Raw genomic sequence first — 26,667 nt, 5'->3', positions numbered from 1 at the left:
TGCCGTTTTTATATCGTCTTCGACTTGGGAGAGAACCAGTCGAACAAACTTGTTTCTGTCTCTGAAAAAAGGTGGGCTAGGTCTTGTACATTTGTTTTTGCGACAAGTTGTTTCACGGTTTATGTTTCTCCGTGACCAAAATGATGTGTTCCTTCGCACAGTAGTGCAAGTTAGACTAGGTAGACACCTGTCAGAATTGGTTGTATACTCAGGTCAAACTATGAGTGGTGCACTTAGAGGGTACATGCGTGAAGTGGTGCTCGCATATAGAATGCTGCATGTTCGATTCTCTGCAGAATACTTGAGTAATGTTACGCGGAAAGAATTGTACTCGCATTTAGTGGACGTAATGCTTCCTGTACCGATTTACCGTTCGCCACAACGTGGATGCCCAGAAGATCTGCTCAAGAGAGTTAAGAAGATGCCAGTACTACCATCAGTCAAATCCTTTTTCTTTAAACTGCATACTAAACATTATCAGTGAAAACATGGGTGCAACATAAAGGTATATTCGTCCCTTGGACAACTAATTCTTACCTATGTTGGAAACCTGAAACAATAAAACGCGTGTTTCTGGATTGTTGGGACCCAATTTTTTTCTGGGATGTTCTTCAAAGAACTCGAAAAAAGGATTTACCCCTAAATTCACACGGTATAAGATTTTTGCCGGTTCATAACACTAACGGAATTTCAATCGATTTGATAACGCTCATTGGCCTCCACAGCTTATGGAAAACGAGGATGCAGTTCAACAACGCAGATATTGAAGTCTGACCCGTGCGTGATCACTTCATAGAGGGTGCTATCCGTTTCAGTGAAGTGTATCGGGCACTGCCCGAACCACCAGAGTGGATTTATGTACTTGACGGGTTGGCACAGTTGAAGTTTTAACATGTGTCAGTCAAAGCTTCGCTGACGCGTTTTATCTGTTGAGTTTCTTTGAATGTCAAAGACGGCATTAAAGAAAACAAAAGCAGAGTGGCGCAGTGGAAGCGTGCTGGGCCCATAACCCAGAGGTCCGTGGATCGAAACCGCGCTCTGCTACATCTTTTTTTTTGTCTTTCCATTTTACCCGACGTACTCCGTCGCATGGCCAGCCTGTTGATTGAAATTAAAATACCTGAAACATATATGTCCTCTACCTCGTCCAGCAGAGCGGCGCAGTGCATTCGACTTCCGGCCACCGAGCGTGACGGACGCGTTATCATGAGCTCCGTCGGAGCGGTTTCAGCGGCCCAGTCGGGCCGCGGTAACAGGTTTTTTGCGGCTACTGCCGATGATTACCATGTTATTCTGCCCAATCTGCCATCCGGACGCATCGTCGCCAACACCGTTTTCATGCACGGCGATCCAAGAGCCCGGCCCTATCGTGTTGAAGACTACCGGGACAATTTGGCCAACCTTGGTGCGCTTCCCGACGTTGCGGCGTTGGGGGCGTATCAAATGAACCACGTGTGGGCTGTGACAATGACAACTGCTGATGCTGCTCATAAGTTGCTTTTGGCCGTCGACGTGGAGGTAAAGGATCGCCCGTGTTTGCTCATTGATCCGAATAACCGAGAGGTTCGCGTAAAGCTGCACTGGTTGCTGCATGGTGTTACCGACGAAGACGTTCGCGTGGCACTGTTGCCCTACGGGAAGGTGCTGGAAGTGACCCGGGAGAAGTGTCGGCGCTAGGTGTCACTGAAAAAGGGTCGACGACTGGTACAGCTGGGCTAAAATTGCATGCAGACGTCAAAATAGACGATATTCCGCATCAGCTCAAGATAGCCGGAGAGCTAACTCTTGTTGTTGTGCCGGGCAGCGCTCCTCTGTGTCTGCGCTGCAAGAGCACCGGGCACATTCGTCGCGACTGCAAAGTGCCGCGCTGTAGTCGTCGTCGTCGTTTCGGCCACGTCGATGCTGATTGCGCAAAGACGTACGCCAGCGTAGCCGGACCAGTGCAGGCAAACGACATATCGGACCACATCATGGACGAGGAAGACTCAGAGGAAACAGCAAGGACGAGCCGTAACCTGGCTACGCAAGGTGCATCGTCGAACATTCGAGGGGACGCACTAATTGACGGAGGAGATAAACCCGCAGACAAGCGGCGACATGACGACGCAGAAGGCGGGAACGAGAAGGATGAGGCAAGCACTACGGGCCACCCCTCTCCCGGAGGAGGCGAGATACCATCCACCGATCCGGCACCAGTCACCGTGATGGACAGCGACAGTATTAGTGCAGCTGCAAAGCGACCTCACGACGCAGGCAAAAATGGGAAGGAGCTTAGTGCCGTTGCTGTGGACGAGCCGCCAGCCAAGACGACTGTCGGACGGCGTCCTTCCTTGCGACCGCTGCCGAACACTTCGGCGGCGCGCAAGACGGCGGAAACGCCGCCTATGCCGCCGTGAGGACCGCCCTGTGCTAACACACTCCGGATCAAACCGCAGTTGTGAGGTAAGCGCCATGCCCCCGTTTTTTTTTCCCGCCTTGCTATAATGACTATGGATAAGGCCATTCGCGTGGCAACTTTAAATGTCCGAGGGCTTGTCAACTGTAGGCAGAGTCAACGGTACCGCCTGTTAAGCGACTTTGACCTTGACATTCTAGCAGTGCAGGAGACGAAAGTCGAGGGCGACGTGGAAACCGGGGGCATGGTGCAGCAATTCGTAGCGCGATACTGTGCTATTGTGAGCCATTCCGTGGGATATTCTTCAGGCTGCGCATTGTTGGTCCGACATAGTCTAGGAGCTAAAATAGAAGTCGTTCTATCATGCACGTCAGGACGGTTTATTGTATGTGATTTCTTGTTATCGTCCTTAGAGTGGCGTGTAATCTGTTTGTATGCGCCGACTGTTGCTAGGGAAAGGTGCAGGTTTTTTGAACAGCTAAAACAGTATACCCAGTGCAATAGGTTGGTCATTCTTATTGGTGATTTCAACTGCGTTTCAGCCCGGGACAAAACTAGCGCCCGACCGTACAAGGATGCAAGCACCACTACCCTAAATGAAATAGGGAACAGTAGTTTGGTGGATGTGGCTGAATGCCTTGGTGGTGGAACAAATACACAGTATACACCTATTTTCAGGCTGCGAGCCACGCTCGTTTGGATAGAGCATACGTAAGCCTTGATTTGGTACCCTTTTGCAAGGAGTACCGAGTGAGCGCTATTTCATTTACTGATCACTGCTTAGTCAGTTTTTTAGTAGCAAGCACGAAAGAAAGGAAAAGAAGCTTCGAGTGGTAGTTATGGAAATTGAATTCAAAATTACTGCGTTAACACGTTTTGGCGGGCTAGTTGGTTAAGCATCTTGAACAAACAGCGCGAACAAAGACGAGCACAAAAGACAAGAAAGCGAACGACACGGCGCTGTGGATGATGGATGATGGAATGATGGATGATGGAATTACTGGATGATGGAATTTTAATGGCTGACGTGATGACGCAAGTTGATGCAATGAATCATATGGGTAATACGACGTGCAGAGAAAAATGGGAGAACTTCAAGCAGACAGTTAAAATGAAAGCATTGGAGCGGGCGACTGCTATACGCAGACAAAAGGGGGCAGATGAAAAAACGATGCGCAGAAACTTGGAAAAACTGATCAGTGAAGAGTGTAGTAGACCCGGCATGTTCATGGACGATATTCTCACACTATAGCATAAAATAGAACAGTTCGACATCGAAAGATACCACGGTGCTCTGGTGCGAGCGAGAGCTGAAAAGCTGATAGCGGGGGAAGTTCCGTCAAAAAGAGCGTTGGGCGCAGAAAAGTGGCACGCGCGGCGCAATCAGATAGTGGAAATTAAAGTTGGTGGAAAAGTTAGTGACACAGCAGAAGATATTGAGCGCGCTTTCTTCGAGCACTACAGTGGGTTATTTGCCAACTGCTCAGTTGACATTGATCGTTTTAAGAAGGACTTCCTTGTGTTGATGCCCAGCCTAGATCACAGTACGAAGGAAATATTGGAGGCAGCTATCTCAGTTGAGGAGGTGAAAAACGCTATTGAAAGCTTGGAGCCGGGGAAGTCTCGGGCCCGGATGGTCTGACCTCAGCCTTTTATAACGTCTAAAAGGAATAATTTCACCAGTTTTGGCTGCTGTCTATAATGAGGCATTCGATCTCAATGTACTGCCGCCTTCCTTCACATCCTCCCACACTGTTCTTATACCGAAATCAGAAGACCCCTCTGTATTGCGCAGAGTAACTTCTTACCGTTCAATTTGCCTCAGAAATGGAGACTATAAGATAATGATGAAAATTTTGGCTAAGCGATTGCAGAAAGTCATTACTGACCTGGTAGGGCCGCATCAAACGTGCGGTATTAAAGGCCGATCTATTTTCTCAAATATACATGTAGCGTGTAGTATCCTTGAATGCTGCGACGCAGTGGGCACACAAGTGGCAATGATCCAAATTGATCTGGAGAAAGCTTTCGATAGTGTGCCTCATGAAATTCTTCTGTGCATTCTAGATCATGTGAATGGGGGTAGAATTATTCGAGGCGGGGTCGCCATGGCGTACCAGGATTGCTCGACATGTCTAATTCTCAACGAGGTGGTGGGTTCACGCATTCCAGTCAAGCGCTCGGTGCGCCAGGGTTGCCCTCTTTCGCCACTGTTGTTTTGTTTATATATAGAGTAATTTTGTTTGAGCGTGATACAGAGCGATTGTATGCGCGGTTTTAAACTACATCAGTTAGAAGTCCGACTGTTGGCTTATGCGGATGATATAGCCGTGTTTTGTAATGATTACGACAGTGTAACACAGGTTGTTAAATGTGTTAAAAGTTTTTGTGCGGCCAGTGGAAGCGCGGTAAACAGAAGTAAGTGCCTGGGATTCTGGCACGGGGATTGGCCGGAGGCCCCAGACACTTTTGCCAACATGAGTTTTACTACGACTCCTGTTAAATACTTGGGAGTTCCTCTTGAGTGTTACAAAGACAGCGAAGCCTACTGGAGGAGTGAAGTGGATAAAATGAGGGAAAGAGTGAATAAATGGAATGGATGGAATTGGTCAATGTTCTCGAGAGCCACAATTTGCAACATATTTTTAGTGAGCAAACTTTGGTATGTCCCTCAAGTCTTGCATTGCTCCAGGGTTCATATCCAAAAATTTCATCGGGTGTTTGCAGTGTTCGTGTGGGCATCTTCTTGGGAAAGATCAAGCCGCACCAATTTATTTCGACGAGTTCGAAACGGAGGACTTAGTTTGTCTCATTTGTTTTTGAGACAGGTTTTCAATCGGTTTTTATTTCTTCGGGACGTTAAGCACCCATTTCTACACACTGTCTGTCAACTTCGCCTGGGGAAGCACTTGCGTAATATGGTTGTCTCTGCTGGCAGTATGCCCGGTGGAGTGCATGGTTTTCTACGCGAAGTTGTGGTTTCATGTAGGTTTTTGACGGTGCGGTTTTCACTCGAATACCTGAGTGAAGTCAACCGGAAAAAACTGTATAAAGACCTTTGTAGTGTGGTTCTCCCCGTGCCTTTATATCGGTCCCTTTACAGGGAATGTATAGGTAACAAGGTACTAAAGCGTGTTAAGGCAATGTTAGTCCCGTCTGGTTAAGACTTTCTTTTTTAAATTACACTGTCAAACCGTGGATGGCTGAAAAAGGTTTTTTGTTCCCTGGGGTACTCACTGTATAATATGCAGAAAGGAGGAGACAATTGAGCATGTGTTCCTTGAATGCTGGGATGCTGTGTTCCTTTGGAATGTGCTCCAACGCACAATCAAAAAAGAATTTCCTCTCGATGGGTATGGAATTCGCTACTTGCCAATTGAAAGTGATGATGGTACCCCATTTGATTTGATCATGCTAATTGCCCTACACAGCATTTGTAAATGCAGAATGGCAGTAAGGCACGCTGATCTCGATGCAAGACCGGCATGACAATATTTTAAAGAAAGCATAAGGAATTTTGTTCAGGAGAAAAAGATGCTGGAATGTAGTCCAGAGTGGCTGTCACGTGTTGAGTTATTATTGGCGATGAAGGAATTTTAGCATGAGCGTGACCGCACAAGCTGGGCGGCCGCTGTTTTAACAAAGACGTTGATTGTGTTTTAGTGCTTATGTATGAATATGCGTTTTCTTTTCATGAGGGCTAAAATATCGGCAATAAAGAAAAAAAGCAGAGTGGCGCAGTGGAAGCGTGCTGGGCCCATAACCCAGAGGTCCGTGGATCGAAACCACGCTCTGCTACATCTTTTTTTTTCTCTCTGCATTTTACCCGACATACTCCGTCGCATGGTCAGCATGTTGATTGAAATTAAAATACCTGAAACATATGCCCTCTACCTCGTCCAGCAGAGTGGCACAATGGATTCCACTTCCGGACGCCGAAGCGAACGGGCGTGCTATCATGTGCTCCGACGGAGGGGTGTCAGGGGCCGTTCCTGGCCGCGGAAACAGGTTTTTTTCTGCTTTGCAAGAAGATTACCAGGTCATCTTGCCAATGCTGCCAACAGGAAAAATTGTTTTGAATACCATCTTTATGCACGCTGATCCGAAGAACAGGCCTTACCGTGTCGAAGATTCCCGAGATGCGCTGGTTCGTCTAGGTTTGCTCCCCGAAGTGCTGGCTTTGGGGGCGTACCAGATAAACCATGTGTGGGCTGTCACCATGAAGAGCGCCGAAGCGACGAAGAAGCTTTTGACTGCCAGCGATGCTAAAGTGAAAAACAGCCAGTGTATACAAGTGGATCCGAACAACCAAGACCTTCGGCTTAAGATTCACTTGGTGCTGTACGGCGTCCCTGACGAGGATGTGCACGAGGCCCTGTCCCCGTACGGAAAGGTGACGAATGTGACGAAGGAAAGGTGGCGGGCTCAAGGCGTGGTGGACAAAGGAACCACAACGCGTACCGTCGCCTTGAAACTGAAGGCCGGAGCCAAGCCTGGCGACATTCCACACCAGTTGAGAATCTCAGGTGAGCTCGCACTTATTGTTGTGCCGGGAAGGCCGCCGCTTTGCTTGCGTTGCAAGTCGACCGGGCACATTCGACGGGATTGCGAGGTGCCACGCTGTAGCCTGTGCCGTCACTTCGGACATAACGAGGGGCAGTGTGTGAAAATGTAAGCAAGTGCGACGGGGCCTGCAAAAGGTGATGGTTTCACGCAGTACCTAATGGATGAGGCGGAGGCCGAAGAGGCGTCAGGAACCCAACGGGGTCTCACAGAAACGGATGCGGTGGCCAGCTCGTCTCATACTTCTAAGCAGGTGCCGGAAAACCGTGAGAATACTGTTCAGGCACCACCCATCGTACAAAATGTGCGTGTTCCTGCACGGGAAACGAGCGAACGAGAGAATTCCTTAGGCGACGGTTTGGGGGCTGTTGCCAGGGATGACACAGGCCCCATGGACGCGAGTGAGGACGTCTGCAGCGGCGGTGCGGCGAAGCGTACTTGTGAGGATGACGGCATCTTGACGAGTTCTTCAGAGAACGCCGAGAATGAGGAACCGCCCGCAAAGACGGTCCTTACTCGGCGCCCAAGCTTCAAGCCAAAGCCTACCATCCCACCGGAACGGAGACCTGGGGGAACTACGCCCCCGTCATGACGGGGAAAAGTGTTTTCGTTACCAGCGTGGAAGTAAGAGGTGTCTGCGGCGTCGGTGACGGGGCCGAGACACCTAAGCAGTTGCCGAGGCGCCAACCACTAGACCTTCGGAGGGATGTTGTGGTACAGGGGACGTCTTTATTCGCGTACGAGCTAAAGGTGAGACCATGTGGCTCTTTTCACTATTTGCGAACATGGCAGCAAATTCCATCACAGCACTGCGTGTAGCCACTTTGAACGTGCGAGGGCTGTCTGCGCGGCGTAAGCAGTATCAAGTGAGACGTGTCTTTTTAGAAAATAACAGATTTAATTGCAGCGCAGGAGACGAAAGTTGAAAGCGAAGAGCAGACGAACCGCGCGGTCGAGCCTTTTAGAGACAGATACGACGTATGTGTGTGCCATGCTGTTGGGGCTTCGGGAGGTTGTGCATTGTTTGTTCGCAAATCCTTGGCTGTTCTTTTTGAAGAATTGACTGTGTGGAAACGGCAGATTCATTGTATGTAATTTTTCTTTGACAAATTTTGAGTGGCGTATTATCTGCGTTTATGCGCCAAATAGGAAAGAAGAACGTATATTGTTTTTTGCTAACGTAGGACCTTATCTTAAATGTGACAGATACGCTATTTTTTCTTGGAGACTTCAACTGTGTATGCAGAGCTGAAGACAGAGTTAGTAGGCAAGCCGTACGAGATAAGAGTGCACATTGTTTGAGCGAACTCACCCTTGAAAATGACTTGGAGGACATTGGACATGCTTTATCGAGCGGTGATATACCAGAGTTCACGCACTTCCAGCGGACAAGCCATGCGAGCCTCGATAGACTGTATGCGTCCGCTGATCTTTTGCCAGTGTGCTCGCGCTATGAAGTCAAGCATGTATCTTTCAGTGATCACAGTATAGTAAGCGCCACAATAGGATTAAAGGAAACGAAGTCGCTGTTCAACTGGGAGTTATGAAAATTGAATGGTAAACTGCTACAAGACGAAGTTTTCCTAAATCAAGTTAAGGAAAGTATTCAGCTTCTACTGGAGGCTCAGCCAGGAAGAGCAATCGAAATGTAGGAACAGTTTAAAGAACAAATAAAGATAAAAGCCATTGAAATAAGTAGCCTCCAACGGCACAATCAAGGAAAAAAGAAAAAAAGAATTGCAATGCGACCTAAAATGTGCCCTGAGTTTGGAAAGTGCGCATCCAGGCAGGTATACGAAGGAAATCAAGGAACTCAAAAATAAATTACAAGCTATCATCCAAGGAAAGTACATGGGAGCCGTTGGGCGGGCACATGCCGAGAGACTGCTTTTAGGGGAGGCACCGACGAAGCGGTCGCTATCAGACCAAAAGAGATACGCCGCAAAGAATGAAATCAAACAGATAAGGCAAGGGGACTCTGTGACCAGCGACCCAGATTTAATCCGGCAGGCTTTTGTAGATTACTACAGTGATTTACTCGGTCGGAAGAGAAGTGTAGACGACGGATTTTAACACGAATTTCTAAGCCTCAGGCCGAAGTTAGATCAGGAAGTGACGTCTGCGCTAGAAGGGCCAATAACGATGGAAGAGATAAGGACAGCAATTGGTGAACTCTGCCTTGGCACAACGCCTGGACCAGACGGCATAGGCGCGGTGTTTTATAAGTCGTTCAAGGACGAACTAGCAGCTGCACTGCATCGCGTAGTGAAGCAGGCTTATGACGAAAAGCGACTGCCCCTATCTTTTCGGAGAACGCACGTTGTGCTTATTCCTAAAAAAGAAGATCCCGTGAAAAAGCTCTCAGTAACATCGTATCGCCCCATCAGCCTGACAAACGTGGATTATAAAATGTTCATGAAAGCTTTGGGGAAAAGACTCCAGCGAGTGATGAAACAAATAGTCGGACCCCACCAGACGTGCGGGATTAAAGGAAGATCAATTTTTACAAACATACATGTGGCCAGAAGCATCATGGAGTGTTGTGATTCATGAGGGAACGGGTCGCCATGATACAGATTGATTTGCAAAAGGCATTTGATCGCGTCGTGCATGAAATTCTCTTCAGCATATTAGAACACGTAAATGTAGGTTCGGTGATATTGGACGGCGTTAAAATGTCATATGCCGAGAGTTTCACAAGCCTTATTGTCAACAAGTGTGTCACAACACCCTTTCAAGTGATGACATTAGTGAGGAAAGGATGCACACTATCTCCTCTGTTGTTTGCGATATACTTGGAACCGTTTGGTTTGAAGGTTATTCAAAATGAACAAGCGAGGGGTTTCCGCCTAATGGCGAGTGAGGTTAAACTCTTAGCTTACGCTGATGATATAACAGTTTTTTGTACAGACAGGGACAGCATCAACGAAACAGGGAGCATTGTAAACAAGTTTTGTAGAATGTCAGGAAGCAATGTGAATTGGGGTAAATGCTTGGGTTTTTGGCACGCGAGCTGGGAGACCAAACCTTTATCGTTCCAAAACATGCAGCGGACTGAATCACTAGGAAACTATTTAGGGGTACCTCTTGAACATTACAAGGACGCTACTGAATATTGGAATCGCGAAACTGACAGATAGAGAGAGAGAACACTAAACTGGGGAGGGCGAGATTTGTGTGTTTGCTCTGGCAACAGTATGCAACTTATTTATAGTGGCGAAAATTTCGTATGTGCTTCAAGTTATGTGCATGAAACGTGTAAATGTTCAGACACTACACAGAGTTCTCGCCGTTTTTGTGTGGGGCTCTACATGGGAGCGAACGAGTGGGACCAATTTGTGCCGGCCGGTGAGAGAGGGAGGTGGGGGGCTATTCTATTTTTTTTTTTTTGAGACAGGTCGTCTCCAGATTTATGTTTCTGCGGGACCAAAGTGACCCTTTATTAAGAAGCGTTATACATGTTAGGCTACGTGAACTCCTTCCCAATTTCGTTGTGTCGACGAGTGACGTAAGAAGCACTTGCGTTTGCGGTTTCCTATTTGAGGCTGTTTTTGTGTACTGTCTCTAAGAAGCAATTGTACAAGGATATATGTGATTTAATGATGCCCGTGCCATTGTATCGTTCCATATACAGTGCAGGTCCAGGAGGAGACGTCCTAAAAAGAGTTAAAAAGATGCCCATTCGTTCATCAGCTAAAACAATCTTTCAGCTCCACAGCAATACACTGCCAGTAAAACCCTGGCTTGAAGCTAAGGGAATCTTTGTTCCGTGGTCTACAAACTGTCTACTGTGTAGAAGGCCAGAGACCACAGAACATATCTTCCTCGAGTGTTGGGATGCCGTATTCCTGTGGGATATCCTTCAAAGAAGCTTAAAAAAGGACCTCCCGTTGTCACCTCGTGGCATCCGTTTTCTACCTGTCAAAAATCTTGGTAGCATACCTCTAGATATGGTCATGCTACTGGGCCTGCACAGTCTGTGGAAAGTGCGCATGGCAGAACGAAATGCAGATATTGATAATCGTCCTGCGAGGCAGTACTTTATTGAGAGCATTTTATATCAGAGATGCACTCAAGTCCCAAAATGACCCCCCAGAATGGATTTGTATAATGAACGAAATTGCAAACTTGAAACGTTTTTAATGAACGCTCCGCCCAATGTGGGAGGACGTATTTTAACATTTCATGTATAGTAATCTTGATTTTCGCCAAGCCGGCAATAAAGAAAAAAAAACAGTGGCGCAGTGGAAGCATGCTGGGCCCATAACCCAGAGGTCCGTGGATCGAAAGCACGCTCTGCTAAATCTTTTTTTTTCTCTCTGCATTTTACCCGACATACTCCGTCGCATGGCCAGCATTTTGATTGAAATTAAAATACCTGAAGCATATACCCTCTACTTCGTCCAGCAGAGTGGCGCAGTGGAAGTATGCTGGGCACATAACTCAGAGGTCCGTGGATCGAAACCACGCTCTGCTAAATCTTTTTTCCCTCACTCTATTTTACCTGACGTACTCCGTCGCATGCCAGCATGTTGTCTGAAATTAAAATACCTGAAACATATGCCCTCTACCTCCTCCAGCAGAGTGGCGCAGGATTCGACTTCCGGCCACCGAGCGTGACGGACGTGCGATGACGGGCTCCGTTGGAGCAGCTAGAGCGGCCAGGTCTGGCCGCGGAAACAGGTCTTCTGAACAAGAAAGTACGTATGAGGTTGCTTTACCAGGGCTGCCTACAGGGCGTTACGTTTTGAATACAGTTTTTTTGCACGCGGATATCACGGCCCGGCCTTTATCTTGTGGAAGATTTCCGGGACGCGTTGGCTCAGCATTCGTTGCTCCCGGACGTTATCGCCCTGGGGGTGTATCGCATGACCCATGCCTGTGCTGTCACATTCGGGAAACCCGAAGCAGTGAAGAAAATTGCCGGCATCGGTGAACTGCGTGTGAAAGAACGGTGCTGCCTGGTGATTGACCCTGCATACCAGGACGTGTGTTTGAAGCTGCATTGGCTGCTTTACAACGTGTCTGACGAGGACGTGCGTGCCGCCTTCGCGCCGTACGGAAAAGTCTCTGAAGTGGCCCGTGAGTGCTGGCGAGTACACGGCGTGTTGGAGAAGGGCTCAACAACCAGACTCATCGCACTGAAGTTGAAAGCTGGCGTGAAGCTAGACGACTTGCCGCATCAGCTCAATGGCGGAAGGGAGTTAGCGCTGGTTGTCGTACCGGGCAGGCCTTCATTGTGCCTCCGCTGTCGAGGTACAGGCCATATACGCAGAGTGTCAGGTCCCTCGGTGCGCTGCCTGCCGACGGTTCGGGCATGAAGACGGCCAGTGTGCTCGTACTTACGCGAGCATTGCCGGCCCCGGGAGCAGTGAAAACTGAACTGAGTTGCTGATGGACGAGGCGGATGCACAGGAGGCAGCCAGGGCAACTGGCCAAGTTTTGGCTCAAAAGGCACCTTCGCTGACGCCTCTATCAAAAAAGAGTGCGACGACGACCAGTGCTGCCAAGACTAGTGAAGATGCGGGTGTTGAACCTCAGCAAGAAAGTGATGACAAGGCGGAAAACGCGACGAAAGCCGCGGTCGAAGATCCGGAGAGTGTGGAGGCCGACCACACCGATGCCATGGACGTCAGCCAGGAAGCTGCTGGTCTATCAGCTGGGAAATGCTCCCATGAGGACAGCGTCGGCGAGAAGCCGCCGCCTTGTGTGGGTGGTGATGAGCCGCCGCCAAAAAAAAAACGGTCTCGACGCTCGACGCTGAAGTCCCGGCCGAACTTTTCTGCTGAATCCCGGCAGGCGGGGAAACCGCCTCCGTAGCTGCCCAATGAAGTTTCGTGTTCTGTTTTTGTTTTTACCTTTGTTGTCATGGGATGTACCCAGCAGACAGTGTGCCTTGGTCCGGAAAGGATGGCGAGGGACATCCGTGTGGTTTCCCGACGCCAGCACTCGGATTCCTGGATCAGCGACTATGTACACTGCACGCTGTGAGTTAAAAAATGTTTCACGATTTTGTGGAGTGGGTACTGTATGTCAAAGGCCTTTCATTTCAAGTGCATGGCGATGAAACTAGATACAGCTCTGCGCGTAGCTACTTTGAACGTCAGACGGTTTTGTGCAAGGAGGTGCCAATGCCAGCTGAATCGCTTACTTGCTTACAACGTGCTCGACATAGTGGCTGTCCAGGAGACGAAAATAGAAAGTGAGGAAGCTATTGATCGTATGGTGTCCCTCTTTAGCCCAGTCTTCAGTGTTTGTCATTCTGTTGGCACCTCGGGTGGGTGCGCTATTCTTATGCGCAACAATCCAGGCATTATTGTAGAGTCTGTTATCACTTGTACCAGTGGACGTCTTCTTGTCGTTGATTTCACCTTTTCTAATCTGTGTTGGCGAGTTATCTACGTGTATGCACCACACGTAGAATCCGAACGCCAAGAGTTCTTCAATCGTCTAGAATATTATTTTGTTTGTGACAGAACCCTGCTGGTGTTGGGTGATTGCAACTGTGTTTGTGTTGCGGCGGACCTTATGAAGCGCTTGCCGGTGTGCGAAAAAAGTGCTCAATTGTTGAATAGTATTGTACGCGAACATTGTTTAGAAGACATTGGTGAAATGTTTACTTACGGTAATAGCCCTCAATATACACACTTCCAGCGGGACAGCCATGCTAGGTTGGATAGGCTGTATGTATCTACGGAACTCGTGCATCTCTGCATGAACTATGAAGTTCAACCTGTGGCATTTAGTGATCACTGCCTTGTAATCTCAACCTTTGGCGCCAAAAAAAAACATACGTCCTTTATTTGGCACTTGTGGAAATTTATTGATAAGCTGTTGGAAGACGAAGATTCCATAAATGAAACTACAAACGAACTGCACAGACTGCTAGAGACACAGCCTGGCAGCTTGGCTGTTCAGTGGGAAGATTTCAAGGAATGGGGGAAACGTAAAGCAATAGAAAAGAGTTGTCTTAAGAGGCATAAAGAGAAGGAAAAGGAATTGAAAGAGCAGTTAAAATTCCTGACCTGCGCATGGAAAGTTGTGAGCCCGGCCATTTCTTGAGAGAATTGAGGGAAGTAAAAAGCCAACTTGAACAAATAGACACAGACAGATACAAAAGAGCCGTCATTCGCTCTAGGGCCGAGAAATTGTGGACCGGTGAAACGCCGACGAAGCGAGCATTGTCCGACGAGAAACGTTACATTCGCAGGAAAGAAATCACGCAGATAAGGCACGGGGCTGAAGTTTCTAGCGATACGAAAGTTATCCAGAAGGTTATAATGGACCACTTCAACGGCATACTCGGTTATACGCGTGAGATGGATGAAGGATTTCTGGTTCATTTTTTGCCCCTATTGCCAAGACTCGAGGATGAAGTGAAGGTGCGCCTTAAGATGCCCATTAGTGTCGGAGAAATTGAATCCGCAATAGATGAATTGCAAAGTGGAAAAGCACCTGGCCCAGATGGACTATGCGCCGATTTCTACAGAGAATTCAAATGCATGATAGCTCCCTTTCTGATAAAAGTGCTCGCGGAGGCTTACGAGCGGAAAGAAAGTTCCACTGTCTTTTACTACTTCACACATTGTCCTGACACACAAAACAGATGATCCGGAGAAGCGCTTGTTGGTGGGCTTTTATCGGCCGATAAGCCTCACCAACGTAGATTACAAGATATATATGAAAGTTTTAGCAAAGAGATTACAGGGCGTAATCAAAACATTGGTTGGACAACACCAGACCTGTGGCATCAAAGGACGCAGTATCGCGACAAATATACACATTGCATACTGGAATGTTGTGACGCCCTTGGGGAGCGCATTGCAATGATTCAGCTGGATCTTGCGAAGGCCTTCGATCGTGTTTCACATGACGTTCTTTTTTGCATTCTTGATCATTTGAACGTGGGGCGAGTTGTAGCGGAAGGCGTGAGAATGGCCTATGCGAACTGCAGCACACGAGTAATCGTAAATAGCGAGTTGACAGACCGACTAGAAGTGCATTCTTCAGTGAGGCAGGGATGCCCTCTTTCGCCCCTACTGTTCGCGACTTACATAGAGCCACTCTGCTTGGCCATAATTAACAGTAATCGTATTTCTGGCTTTCAACTGCAGTCATTGCATATGAAAGTCCTTGCCTACGCAGATGTTATTGCTATTTTTGGCTCAAACAAGGACAGCGTTACTGAAGTTACCAACCTAGTCGAAAAGTACTGTCAACAAACTGGATGCCTGATAAACTGGGATAAGAGCTGTGGGTTTTGGCACGGTAATTGGGATGATGCCCCGGAACACTTCTGTCGGTTGCAGCGGTCAAAACTGCCAACACGCTATCTTGGCGTGCCTCCCGAATGTTATCGGGATCCCAGTGACAGCTGGAACGATGAAGCGTCAAGGACGAAGGAGAAGGCAGACTCGTAGCAAGGGAGGCAGCTATCGATGTTTTCGCGCGCCTCTGTAACATTTTTCTTGTGTCAAAGATATTGCACCTAATGAACGTGTTGAGTGCATCCCGAGCCAATATTCAAAGAATTAACCGCGTCTTTGCTGTTTTTGTATCGGCGTCACCATGGGAGCGAACCAGTCGCACGAATTTGTTTATTCCTGTCAAAGGTGGTGGCCTTGGTCTTGTTCATTTGTTTTACGCCAGGTTGTACCACGATTCATGTTCCTCCGTGACCAGTCGGACAGCTTTTTGCGGACAGTTATTCAGCTGCAATTGCAGAGGCTGCTTCCTGAAATTGTGGTGTCTTCGAGTGAGAATATGCGTGGTTCCATCCTGGGGTACATGAGAGAGGTTGTACCCTCGTTCAGGCTTCTCCAAGTGCGGTTTCCTCTTGACTACTTGTGTAAAGTTTCAAAGAAAAGGTTGTATATGGCCTTAGTGGATGCAATGATGCCAATTCCTTTTTACCGAAGCCTGCACCGTGGGGGTCCAGGACAGGATGTTTTAAAACGAGTCAAAAGAATGCCAGTTAATCCATCTATGAAAACGTTTTTCTACAAACTACATTCAAATACGCTCCCTCTTAAAACATGGCTGAACGAAAAGGGGATTTTCGTCCCCTGGACAACTAACTGTAACCTATGCAAGAAGCCCGAGACGATAGAGCACGTATTCCTGGAGTGTTGGGACCCCATTTTTCACTGGGACGTCCTCCAAATAACTATTAAAAAAGATCTTCCCCTGGACCCATACGGTATTAAATTTTTGCCAACTCAAAATGAAACAGGAGTGCCCTATGACTTAATCATGCTGCTAAGCCTCCACAGCTTGTGGAAAGCCAGAATTCAGGCGCGGCATGCCGATTTAAACGTGCATTCTGTGCGAGAAAACTTCATTGAAAGTGTCGTGTGCCTGATAGAAGTGTACCGGGCACGAGCTGAACAGCCTGAATGGCTGTCTGTACTAGATGACTTGGTTCTATTGAAAATATTTTAAACCCTCGTGTATCGGCCGAATTAATGAGGTGTTTTTATTCTTTTGTAATTTTGTTCACGTGTCAAAATTGGCAATAACGAAAAAAAAGCACAGTGGCGCAGGGGAAGCGTGCTGGGCCCATAACCCAGAGGTCCGTGGATCGAAACCACGCTCTGCTAAATCTCTTTTTTTCTCTCTGCATTTTACCCGACATACTACGTCGCATGACCAGCCTGTTGAGTGAAATTAAAATACCAGAAACTTATGCCCTCAACCTCGTCCAGCAGAGTGGCGCAGTGTTAGCGTGCTGGGCCCATAACCCAGAGGTCCGTGGATTGAAACTACGCTCTGCTACATCTGTTTTTCTCTCACACTCCATTTTACCCGACATACTCCGTCGCATGCCCAGCCTGTTGACTGAAATTAAAATACCAGAAACTTATGCCCTCAACCTCGTCCAGCAGAGTGGCGCAGTGGTAGCGTGCTGGGCCCATAACCCAGAGGTCTGTGGATCGAAACCACGCTCTGCTAAATCTCTTTTTTTCTCTCTGCATTTTACCCGACATACTACGTCGCATGACCAGCCTGTTGACTGAAATTAAAATACCTGAAACTTATGCCCTCAACCTCGTCCAGCAGAGTGGCGCAGTGGAAGCGTGCTGGGCCCATAACCCAGAGGTCCGTGGATCGAAACCACGCTCTGCTACATCTTTTTTCTCTCACACTCCATTTTACCCGACATACTCCGTCGCATGACCAGCCTGTTGACTGAAATTAAAATACCTGAAACTTATGCCCTCAACCTCGTCCAGCAGAGTGGCGCAGTGGAAGCGTGCTGGGCCCATAACCCAGAGGTCCGTGGATCGAAACCACGCTCTGCTAAATCTTTTTTCTCTCTGCATTTTACCCGACATACTACGTCGCATGACCAGCCTGTTGACTGAAATTAAAATACCTGAAACTTATGCCCTCAACCTCGTCCAGCAGAGTGGCGCAGTGGAAGCGTGCTGGGCCCATAACCCAGAGGTCCGTGGATCGAAACCACGTTCTGCTACATCTTTTTTCTCTCACACTCCATTTTACCCGACATACTCCGTCGCATGACCAGCCTGTTGACTGAAATTAAAATACCAGAAACTTATGCCCTCAACCTCGTCCAGCAGAGTGGCGCAGTGGTAGCGTGCTGGGCCCATAACCCAGAGGTCCGTGGATCGAAACTACGCTCTGCTACATCTGTTTTTCTCTCACACTCCATTTTACCTGACATACTCCGTCGCATGCCCAGCCTGTTGACTGAAATTAAAATACCTGAAACATATGCCCTCTACCTCGTCCAGCAGAGTGGCGCAGTGGAAGCATGCTGGGCCCATAACCAAGAGCTCCGTGGATCGAAGGAAGGAAGGAAGGCCTCAGACGTTGCTGGCACATAGCCACTACGGGGAAGTGGCCAAGACACAGGTGGTTAATTGCTGGATACAGGAAAGTTTTGACGGGAAAAGGAGTGGTAATAGTATGTAGTCTGATAGATTGGAAGACGGAAGGACAGGGGTCTTGTTAACTTGGAGATCGAGGACGGGACAATAGCTTAATGTGCACAATAAATAGTATACAATGCCTGTAATGCTTCAATATCGTACTGACTGATAGCGGGAAAGAGAAATTATAATGGTAGTCGCTGCGTTTATTGAAGAAAATTTTTCACAGCAGAGCGCACACTCATGTCGCTTCGTCCAAGCAAAGAAGCGCCAATGGAAAGAAAAACCGCGGAGGACACAGCCAAGCCCAGTTGATGAAATGTAATTTGCAAAAGACGCTTCCTCAAATGAGAACCGGCGGCAGAACAGCAGGAAGTGATCTATTGTCTCAGGTTCGGCACAAAAAGGGCGCAATGGGGAAGCCGCCAGGCCACATCTGTGAAGGTAGAAATTTAGAAGGGGAACCCGGCAACGCAAGCGCGTGAAAGAGACCTCTAGTCTGCGTGAGAGCCAGTCTTCGCTACTCCAAGGATGCAGAAGATGCTAATATTCGGGATATGATGTAAGAGCCGAGGCAGCAAATTCCTGAAATATTGTGTAGCTGCGAAACCTCACCGCAGCTGTATATGCACTCGTTGGCATAACAGCAACAATTGGGCCGCGGAGAGAGGCTCTTGCTAAGGAATCTGCAACCTCATTTAAGCGAAAGTCCATGTTACCTGGTACCCAAAGCAACCTTACCGAATTTAGATGGAGCGGAATCAGGAACTTCAAGAGGCGTAATGCCCGAGACTCAGTAGGTGAGGATAATGAAGAGCAAATGGACAGAGAGTCTGTCATAACCACGACCTGGGAACCGGTAGTTCCTAATTTTCGTAAGGCTAAGGTTATTGCTAATAATTCAGCCAGAAAAATTGGAGTGAAGTCAGGAAGACTGAGAGGAAAAGACCAATCCAGTGAAGGTGAAAAAATTCCCCCACCTGCCTTTTCGCGATCCAGCGAGGCATCGGTAGCAATAAGAACATGAGAGAGAAATGACCTTAGGTGGTCCTGCAACAGACCCTGAAGAAGCGGGAAGGGCTGCAGCTTTGCATTTGATGGGAAAATGTCATCGAATATAATCTGGACAGATGATGAGTTGTTACACATTTGGCGGACATCTGTGAAATGAATATTTATGGGATCAAGGAGGGACTGCACGTAACATATTTGCGGAGTATGAAAACGAGACCAGGCGGCACTAAAAAGGGCGGAAGGTTGACTAAGAAATATTAAACTGGAAGCGTCAAGAGATGAGTCGCACAATTTTAAAAATGTTTGAACTGTTAAAAGGCGAAGCCTAGCTGATAACGATGGGATTCACGCCTCAAGATGCAGAACAGCATTGGCGACATATTTTGGAAGCCCCAGACAAAGGCGCAACGCCTCAGGCTCCAACAGCACAAGAGGGCGAAATTTATAGGCAGGAGCTCCTGAGAATAAAGCACACCCGAACTCCAAAATTGGGCGGACGTACATTTTATAAATCATCAGAAGTGTATGCCTTCGCATGCCTGACCTAGCACTACAAGGCCAGCGTAGGATGCCAATGGCCCGAACTCCTTTTGCAGAAACTTGCTCAATGTGTGGCCGCCAGGATAGAGTAGAGACGTATATTACTCCGAGATACCTCACCGTCTGAACTTGAGGTATTGTGTTGTTTCTATAGACCAGGCAGATATTTACAAGAACAGAAACCGGAAATACTAACAATGCGCGTTTCTTCACACTGAGGGACAGATAAACTCTTCCTAACCAGTTGTCAAGAACATTGAGATAATTTTCTAAGGTTCGATAAAGAGTGAGAATGTCACCTGCTGATGCAAAAAATGCAATATCGTCGGCGTATACATAAGTTTTCACATTTTGAATGTATGGAATGGAGCTTAGAAAAATGTTGAAAAGAACAGGTGAGAGAACTGATCCTTGCGGTAAACCTCTTGTCTGTGGAAATCTCCTTGAGGAAACACCATTTTGGCAGCAATAAAATTCTCTATTTTCCAAAAAACAGAAATCCAGGCTACAAAATAGCATGGGAAGTTCAGTTCCTGTAATCTTAGTAAAAGAGTCGAATGCTCAACGCTGTCGTATATGCTTTACTTACATCCAAGGTGACAAGCGCAACAAACTGTTTTCTATTGCGAGCTAATTTAATACGACTCTCAAGGTCAGTATGAGCACACCAAATTGAACAACCCGGCCTGAAACCAATTTGACATGGATTAAATACAGCATTTTCTGAAATGAATGACATGAAACGGCTGAGAAGGACCCTTTCCACCAATTTCACTAGGTTCGAAGTGAATGAAATAGGGCGTATGTTGTCTAAAGTTAAGCCCTACCCTTGCTTTTTAAGCAATGGAACTATTTCAGCAAGACGCCACTCATGAGGTATCCAAGGACCTTTAATAGAATGGTTAACTAGAGCCAACAGGTCTGCAGGAGATTCATTGAACAAAATTTTGATCATAGATGAGGTCACCTTATCGGGGCCAGGAGCCGCTGGGGATAAGAGCAGAACAATTTGCGACAGCTCAGGCATAGAGACCTCAGTGAAATCACTTGTGCTGCATGTGAATATAGCAAGAGAAGGTAGAGCAGATGTAAAGCGAAGCTCTAGGCCACACGCAATATCCTCTAAGGCCTTTGCGATGTCAGCAGGGGACTGAACGAGGGATTCAATGTTGGCAGCCGGTGGAATCATGAAATTAAAGTTCGTTTATTTCCTGATTGTGAAAGGAAATCATAATGATTTGTATTATACTCCTCCTTTGCACGGGCGACAGTGCGCTTAAATGTTGCTGCAACATACTTATAATCCAACCAATTTTTTGGGCAGTGATTGATTAGAGGTTTCTTCCAAGCTGCTTTCCGTCGTCTGTATGCACGCGTGCACTCAGCATTCGACCAATTGTTCGCGATTGCACCCTTGGTTCCCTTAACCAAAAATTCAGACTTTTGCCTTGCATAGTCCAGTACTGAACACAGATGTGCAGCCTTGCTTTCGGCACTTGTCTGAGAGCAAGGGCCTGAAGTGATTTCGAGGGCTGATTTTAGCGTGTCTTTAAAGCAACTGTAATTTATTAACGTGCGCCAATGTCGCTCAGGAAGAGTTAATTTACCAGCAAACTTGAAAATAATCGGTGAATGATCACTGTTTGTTGCACAGTCAACAGGCGCCCAAGACATAACAGAGACTCCTGGGGAGGAAAAAGTTAAATCCAAGGCAGAGCGGCATTGACCACGAACAAACGTAGGCAATCGGGAATTGTTGCTGATCAAGTTGTCAGAAGCCCAATCAAATAGTTTAGAACCAAAGCTGTCTGTTTTAAGCCCCCACGTCACATGGCGCGAATTGAAGTCGCCAAGTAATAGAACCTGAGAACGGCTACTAGACATGAGTGAGTAAAGGGGCCGAGTGTCACGCACACCAGACGTAAAATATGCATTAGCTACCGTAAAGGGCTATTGACCTGGGACACTGAGGTAAACCGCAAGGATTTCACATTCATTGTCCGCATATTGGAAAGAAATGCATGCCTTGTGGCAAAACTTTGTAGAGATGAGCACTAACAGCCCTCCCCCTCGTGATGACCGGTCAAGCCGGAACGGACGGTAATCCTTGAGATGATAATTGAAATTTGTAGTTAGCCATGTTTCCTGTAGAGCAACTAAATTTGGTAGAAGCTGATTGAATAGGCAATTTAAATCTGTTGAAGCTGAGAATATAGATCGACAATTCAACTGTAATACACTAAAGAACCCTATCTTGGCGGGAGTGCCGCAGCCGCGACTGCCTTTTCTAGAATCCTGGTCTTAGCATTTTGACTTGCGTTATTTTTCTTTGTCTTTGACTGGGGGCAAGATGGACCTGCAGTATTCAGAGGAGACCCACTTCGTTTCTGGACGTGGAGATCAGACTCCATATCCATACAGTCCATAGAGGATGCGTCCATAACGCTGTTCGAAGGACAGGCCTGAGAGGTCTCTTGTTGCTCACATTGTTTTTGAGCCTGTGGAGCGGAATCGATTACTACAGAAGGAGGAGTAGCTTTCGAAGCCAAAGAAGGCAAGAGCGGAGCGGTGGACACCTGCAGAAGATTGGACATCTGAGCAGCTATGACCTGCGAAATGCACGCGGATACGGTTTCCATAATGCGATTCATTGCATTTGCCACAGCTTTCTCAACTGCCGCTGTAATAGCCTGGCACCAACTAGAATCCATTATGGGTGGGAATTTGGCGGCCACACTAGAGTAGCCTGAGGCTCTCTCCTTGACTGCGTCAAAAACCTCTCGCCGCGTGAATCTGCGCTTGTCTATAAGCTCAAGCACCTGAACTTCTTGCGCTCGTGCAGGACAGACAGGCGAATCAGCAGGGTGAGCACCACTACACAAACAACATTTGTCTTGCGGTTCAGGACATTCCTCTCTGCAATGACGTTCCCCATAGGCACAGCAGCGTAAGGCCGATTTGCAGGATTTGCCGCTGTGGCCAAATCGCCAGAAGTTTTGACACTGAAGGGGCCGAGAGTTAAAGCGTCTACTCGAAAAACCAATGGCCACACCTTAATCTCTGACGGGCAAACTATTCCTGCAAATGTGGCAATGACAGACTCCGTAGGAATTTTTACTCCGTCAACCATCCTGCTGCATCGATGGACAGCAATCACTCCCGCAGGCGAGAGGTTCTCAAGCGTTTCCACAGGACTCAATCGAGAGTCTACCTCTCGGACCAAGCCCTTGGAACATGCTAGATGAGGCGGAATGAATGCGCTCACCTGGTGGTTCGCGAAGGTCGTACACTTTAGCAGGTCTTCGATACAGTCTTTATCCAGTGACCTGCACAAAATACCACCCCTGCCGAAGTGGCGGACATCAGTAATGTGCGTGAAGTGCTTGGATGTGGATTGAAGAGCCACCTGCACTGCCTCCGGGTTGTTCAGTCGGATAGAGCCTCCATCGGAAGGCACTAAAGCGATCGGAATGCTCGAAACTCCACTGCGGAAAAAGAGATCAGTTGGGAGCTGGCCTTGAGGAAGAGATGCCGACCAAGGGGAAAACCCCTGGCGAGGAGAAGTAGACATTAAGCTCTCGTCCCGCGCCCAATCACCCCAGAACAGGAGCAAGCAGGCACAGGCAAAAAGAAGGATAAATTTAGCAAGCTAGCGCAACACCGCCAGGTTCTTAGCCGCTACCCCGCAGCCTGGGTTGCTGGGCCACGTCACTTTCCAGAGCGCCCACCCACCTCCACGCTCTGCTACATCTTTTTTTTCTCTGCATTTTACCCGACATACTCCATCGCATGGCCAGCATGCTGATTGAAATTAAAATACCTCAAACATATGCCCTCTACCTTGTCCAGCAGAGTGGCGCAGGATTCGACTTCCGGCCACCGAGCGTGACGGACGTGTTTCGATGGGCTCCCGAGGAGCGGTTTCAGCGGCCCAGCCGGGCCGCGCTATCAGGTGTACCGACAAGCCGAAGTAGGATTATCAGCTGGTTCTGCCACATCTGCCTACAGGTTCGTCAGTTTTAAATACAGTTTTTTTTGCATGGCCACACTCAAGCGCGGCCCTTCCGTGTTGAACATTTCCGAGACGCTCTATCGCGTTTGTCACTGCTGCCGGAAACAGTTGCCCTCGGTGCTTATCAAATGAATCACGTGTGGGCGGTAACATTCAAGGACGAAGAAGGGAAAAAGAAGATTTTGCAGGCCCAGGCCTTCGACGTCAAGGAGAACCGCTGTGTGGTCATATATCAAGCAACCAGGGCGTCCGGCTGAAGCTGTATTGGCTGTTACACGGTGTGCGCGACGACGACGTGCGGTCGGCGTTGGCGCCCTTCGGAAAAGTGACCGATATAGCTAAAGACAAGTGCAAGGTGAGCGGCTGCGGCGATAAAGCGTCGACGACGCGTTCTGTAACGCTCAAGTTAAACGCAGGCCTTACTATTGAGGACCTTCCGCACCAGCTACGTGTCGACGAGGATGTCGCCCTTGTTTACGTCCCTGGTAGAGCTCCGCTCTGCCTTCGGTGCCGAGGCACTGGGCATATATGTATGCCGAGAGTGCCGTGTGCCGCGCTGCGGAATCTGCCGTCGCTTCGGCCACGATGAGACCCAGTGTGTGCGTACATACGCGTGTGTGGCAGGCCCGGCCCGAAAGGATGAGATGGCAGAGCACCTGATGGATGAGGTAGACGCCGCGGAAGCCACTGCTGAAGGTAGCATTGAAGGGGCCTCGAAGGATACGCACCCTGAACTCCCCGTGCCGGATGGAACGCCGAGTGCGGACTGTGGCGTGGTGGACGTAACGGCCGACTACGCTGCGACGACAGACGTAGGGAAGCTACGCGACGTCTCGGATGGAGAACCAGCTTCCCATTCGCAACAGAGTAACGCATGCGAAACGGAAGACGTCGACATGCCCTCGAATTCGAGCATGCCAGCAAAGCGGGCGCACGACGACCGCAACGGAGAAACCATCAAAGACGGGGACGGCAACGAGGAACCCCCGCTAAAGACCCTTCAAGTACGGCGGCCGTCTTTCAAACCGAAGCCTAATGTGCCACCTGACCGGAGGACTACGGCTGCAACGGCTCCGCTGTAGCGGGGGTGACGCTACAAGAACAGCAGCGGTGTCTCGGTCGGTGACCGAGAACAGTGTCTGTATGGAGTCACCTCCCGGCTACTGTGATGTCCACCAGAATAGCGCCAGAGAATTACGGACTTGCAACGTGACTTCCTATATTTGAATAATTGAGACGTGAGTAACTTCTTCGGCGACTTCCACATGCTTTCAATGGCGGCCAATCTAGAAAGTACCCTACGGGCCGCGACACTGAATGTGAGAGGCCTTTCAACGCGACGGAGACAGCAACAGCTAAATCGTCTTTTATTAGATAACGATATCGATCTGCTTGCTGTCCAAGAAATGAAAATTGAAAGTGTAGAACAAACTGAACGTATGGTTGAAGTTTTCCGTAATAGGTACAACGTGTGCGTTTGTCATACGGTGGAAAAGTCGGGGGTTGTGTTATCTTGATCCGTAATTCTAGCGCAGTAGTTGAATCTGTGATAATGTGTGATTCGGGGCGGCTTGTCTGTGATTTTCTTTCTTCTCGAATGCCATGGAGAGCTGTATGTGCCTATGCACCGAAAAGATGTCGTGAACGTGAAGCTTTCTTTAAAAGTATTGAATCGTACGTGGCGTGCGAAAGGAGTGTTATATTGCTTGGAGACTAATTGTGTCGGCAGACCAGAAGACAAAAGTACTAAACAAGCTTTACGGAACGTTAGTGCAGAACTCTTACTGCAAATCGTTAATGAAAATGGGCTAGAGGACATTGGCATTGCGCTGACACCAGAAGACCAAACAAATTTCACGCATATTTAAGGTGTTTCTCATGCAAGACTTGACCGCATGTATGTCTCTGTTGAGTTGGTGCCAGTTTGTTGCAGTTATCAGATCCGACATGTAATCTTTTCTGATCACTCTTTGGCTATGGCCACCTTTGGTACAAAGGAAAAAGTGGCAAAATTCAACTGGGAGCTATAGAAATTCAATAAGAAGTTATTGCAAGATGAAATATTTGTTGCTAAAACAAAGGAATATATCAGCGACATGTTGCTGAGAACATCGGGAAATTTCATATATGAATGGGAACAATTTAAATGTAACCTTAAACTCGCCGCGATAGAAAGAGCGTGTGTACTGAGACACAACCAAATACAACAAGAAAAAGAGCTCCATAACCAACTAAACTATATGTTAAGAGCAGAAAGCTTCAAGCCGGGACCGTTCGCGCAAGAAATAAAAGAAATAAAAAGTAAACTAGAAGTTATTGATGAAGAGAGTTACCGCGGTGCGGTGATAAGTGCACGTGCCGAGAGGCTCTGGCCAGGTGAAACGCCCACAAAACGAGCGCTGAGCGAAGAAAAAGGGCATGCGGTGAAAAAAAGAGATAAACGAAATTTGTTATCACAATCAAGTTACCAGTGAAAAGGCGTTGGTTGAGCGGGCCTTTTTGGAATATTATAGAGAGCTGTTTTGCCAGAAACTAAATGCTACTGGCAACTTCAGAGCCGACTTCCTTCCGCTCATGCCTGTTCTGGATGATGACGTCAAGCAGACTCTTGAGAGACCTGTAAGTGTGTCAGAAACAGAAGCAGCCATTGACGAATTAGGTGCCAGTAAGTCGCCGGGGCTAGACGGCTTTGGTGCCGCCATATACAAGTTTTTTAAAGCTTAAATGGCTTCTTGCCTACAGCGCGTGATAGCTGAATGCTATGTTCACAACATGATCCTTCCGTTTTTCAGGATTTCTCATAAAGTATTAATACCCAAAACTAAGGACCCTGTTAGGTTACTCTGCATCGAAAACTATCGTCCTATACAAATGTCGACTATAAGGTGTACATGAAGGTGCTTGCCAGTCGGTTACAGAATGTTATCACGTCACTCGTAGGTCCGCACCAGACATGCGGCATAAAAAGCAGGTCAATTTTCTCAATATACACACAGCAAGAAGTGTCCTGGAATGTTGCGACGCAATGCATGACCGCGTAGCTATGCTGCAATTAGATCTGCAGAAGGCATTCGACAGGGTCGGACATGATATCCTGTTCGCGCTTTTGGAGCATGTGAACGTCGGCTCTGTCATCACTGACGGCGTGAAAATGGTGTATAAACAGTGCCTCGCCAAATTAGTCATAAACAGGGATTTAAGTGAAAGCATACCAGTGCTGGCTTCTGTCCGACAAGGCTGTCCACTCT

General features: G+C 47.9%; 4 non-coding genes and 1 pseudogene across 4 annotated transcripts; all 5 read left to right on the top strand.

The window, feature by feature from the left end:
* The first annotated feature begins 972 nt into the window (after positions 1-972).
* TRNAM-CAU (transfer RNA methionine (anticodon CAU)) lies at positions 973-1,044 on the top strand. Its single transcript has one exon. It is a non-coding gene; the product is annotated as a tRNA-Met (tRNA).
* A 5,077-nt stretch (positions 1,045-6,121) lies between these two features.
* On the top strand, positions 6,122-6,193 carry TRNAM-CAU (transfer RNA methionine (anticodon CAU)). The gene has a single exon. It is a non-coding gene; the product is annotated as a tRNA-Met (tRNA).
* A 10,819-nt stretch (positions 6,194-17,012) lies between these two features.
* TRNAM-CAU (transfer RNA methionine (anticodon CAU)) lies at positions 17,013-17,084 on the top strand. Its single transcript has one exon. It is a non-coding gene; the product is annotated as a tRNA-Met (tRNA).
* A 104-nt stretch (positions 17,085-17,188) lies between these two features.
* TRNAM-CAU (transfer RNA methionine (anticodon CAU)) lies at positions 17,189-17,260 on the top strand. The gene has a single exon. It is a non-coding gene; the product is annotated as a tRNA-Met (tRNA).
* Positions 17,261-23,309: 6,049 nt separating this feature from the next.
* Positions 23,310-24,755, top strand: LOC144097467 (uncharacterized; annotated as a pseudogene).
* Positions 24,756-26,667: the final 1,912 nt, after the last annotated feature.

This window comes from Amblyomma americanum, chromosome 7 (assembly GCF_052857255.1).
Source record: "Amblyomma americanum isolate KBUSLIRL-KWMA chromosome 7, ASM5285725v1, whole genome shotgun sequence".
Taxonomy (NCBI): domain Eukaryota; kingdom Metazoa; phylum Arthropoda; class Arachnida; order Ixodida; family Ixodidae; genus Amblyomma; species Amblyomma americanum.
The sequence above is the reverse complement of the archived record's forward strand: the minus strand, read 5'-3'. Positions and strand labels throughout refer to the sequence as shown.